The 2,638-nt window shown below is 41.2% G+C and overlaps 1 protein-coding gene across 3 annotated transcripts in view; it reads left to right on the top strand.

Annotated features, from left to right (window-relative positions):
- The first annotated feature begins 1,725 nt into the window (after positions 1 to 1,725).
- si:ch211-169p10.1 (FERM domain-containing protein 4B) overlaps positions 1,726 to 2,638 on the top strand; it is an 18,033-nt gene continuing 17,120 nt past the window's right edge. The window contains exon 1 of one of the 3 annotated variants that reach the window (XM_024292607.2): positions 1,726 to 1,881. The gene's annotated coding sequence lies outside the window, so the exon portion shown is untranslated. The remainder of the gene's footprint in view (positions 1,882 to 2,638) is intronic. The other 2 variants (XM_024292608.2, XM_024292611.2) reach the window with 2 other exon arrangements.

Below are 2,638 nucleotides of genomic sequence, written 5' to 3'. Positions count from 1 at the left end.
TGTTTACATTAAAAGTGGGGTCATCTGGACCCTACAGGACAGCACCCTGAAGGTTTTTTTCTAAGTATTTTTAATCTTGTCTGGTGTCTGTGGCAGACATAAGATCCTGTCCACATTTGTTATGGGAGAGATCGCACATCAATGTAATGGTAGGGTCATCTTGACCCTATAAGAGAGCACAAGGGTTAAAGTACTTTTAAATTATTAAAAAAACATTTTTTGTTAAAACCGACTTTTCAACAAGGGGCTTAGTAAACAATGTCAGAGCTTGTATTTAATTTATTTTTGTATCTCATTTATGTTTTATATTTCTGTATTTTGTTAAAAAATGTAAAGAGTCTAATGCTGTTATCCCAATACAAATGTTGTACTGATGGTGCTGGTCCAATGCCAAATAAAATGTAACATTTACATATTTTGTGTTGTTTTTACTGTTTCTCAAATCGTTCTCATTAATGGCTTTGGTGAGACATTCAAGAGAAATGAAAGAGACATGAAACAGACAATAATGAGATCTCTTTTAGAGCTAATCCTTCTCAGATGTGTCTCATCAGCGTCTCATCCTTTTCTCTTTAATCCTTCTTTAAAATAGCTGAGACAGTTTAGATCAGAGTGAGACTATTATGAGATCTCTTTTGTTTCTCCCACTTCTTAAGTCTTGCTCAAAAATCTTATCTCAATTCAAGCTCATTTGTCTCATTGATGTCTTTGCTCATCTTTCCTTAACTCTTGCTCCTAAAGGTCCCTTAGGAGCAAGAGTTAAGACACAAATGATCACAGAATGATACAAAGATGAGATGCTCAAACTGATCTCAAACTTATCTCAGGAGACGAGCTTGAGCCACATTTGAGCAACAGATTTTTCCAATGCACAACAGTGTGTTATGCTGTTGTTGCTGTTCAGATGCAAAACAAAGAACTAACATGGAGATAAAAAAGTGGATTCTACATTTGTGTCATGTTGAGTCCATATATATTTAGAGGAGAAAAAGGATGTTGATGCAACAAAGTCATGATGATAGAAAATGCCATGTTTGACTTGGTTTTCTGCAACAGGAAGACCCTGAAATACACAGAGTGCATTTTATTTTGAAAGGAACTCCAATTAAAATGAAAGTTAACATTTAGAAAACACTATAAAACATTCTAATAATTCAGTTTTATACATATTTAAAAGCTATTTTCTACAAAATATAGCTAAAATCTATTTTTCTTTTCTGGGTTTTATAGGAAACTGAACTATTCTAGCTTTAAATGTTTCAGACCAATGACACCTTCAGTCAATAGATAGATTTTTTTCCATGCCGGATGTAATAAACTTTGTTCACAATGACAGTTACCTGTTTGTATCCACAGAATCACAAGCAGAGGTGTGACAGAAGATGATCAGAACTGTGGACTAATGCGGTTCATACATAACTGTCTGGATTCCTGAATGAGTATAAAAGACTAGAATAACAGATTAAATCCGGAGGGATCAGATCTACCAACACACTGTGGATCACATGGGCAGAGATGTCATGAGTCAGCAGATCCGGTGTGACCTCTGCTGGAACCAAAAACCAAAAATCATGTCGTTTAAAATGATTTCTAAGTTATCTTTGTTCAGGCAGCAGAGTTAAAGAGCTCAAACGCGTCTGTATTCTACGATATTTGCCCCATCAACTGATCGAGGGAAGAAAAACAGCAGGCTTTTATTTTGAAAGACACGGAGATGCGCGCGTGGACGAGGGCGGGTGCGTGTTCGCGGCGTGGCGCTGGTGTCGTGAACGTGCCTGGCAGGTGGAAGCTGCAGAGAAAGGAGAGGATGAAGATGATCGATCAGCCTCCGATCACCTGAGCACGAGACGCGGCGTGGGCATCACGTGACGGATGATCCAGGTACGACCCGTCCGGAACCGCTGCCCCGGTCCAAACAAGCGCGCGCGACGCCCCTCATGAAAGGTGCATGTGATGCTGCACAGACGGTCCCGCGCGGCGGCGGCTCGGTTCTGTTCTGTTCTGTCTACCTGCAGAACCGGATCCTCGTCTTCAGGTTGTGACTGCGCACGCGGATCTTCACTCTGCACGATGACACGCGCGTGGATTTGCGGTTTGACATCAAAGACGGGGACCGCCACCGGACGGCCCCGGTTGGTGGCGTTTTCGGGCATTCTCAGGTGTGGCAGCCCACTTCCGGTGGCTGGCGTTCTAAGGTCGGGTTCGGTGGCACGTCATTCACGGCAGGTCTCAGGTGTGACAGCTTCAGGACACGTCATCGTCAGGTGTGCTGGTTCTGGGTTTGGCATTTGTTGTGAAGGATAAATTCACCTGACAGGTGCATCACGAGAGTGCGTTTAAACCCCGCCCACCCGTGTCCCCTGTGCTCTTATTTCAGCTCAGATTTTAACATTTTTATTGGTGAAGGATCCACACATTTAACAAACAAACAAACAAACAAACAAACGAGAGTTCATAGATTTTCTTGACCGAAAAATAGATTTTGACCCCGTTAGACAACAGCTGTAAGACTTATGACAATTTTCTGTTTTCATTCATCGTAAAAAATCGATTTTTTTCCCTCTAACTTTTGGTTTTCATTGTGTAGTTATTGATGTTATCGATGTGTTATTAACATTTTAGCCCTTTTCTTTCTGTT

The sequence above is a fragment of the Oryzias melastigma genome, linkage group LG7 (assembly GCF_002922805.2).
Source record: "Oryzias melastigma strain HK-1 linkage group LG7, ASM292280v2, whole genome shotgun sequence".
Taxonomy (NCBI): Eukaryota; Metazoa; Chordata; class Actinopteri; order Beloniformes; family Adrianichthyidae; genus Oryzias; species Oryzias melastigma.
This window is presented reverse-complemented; position numbering and strand designations above follow the sequence as displayed.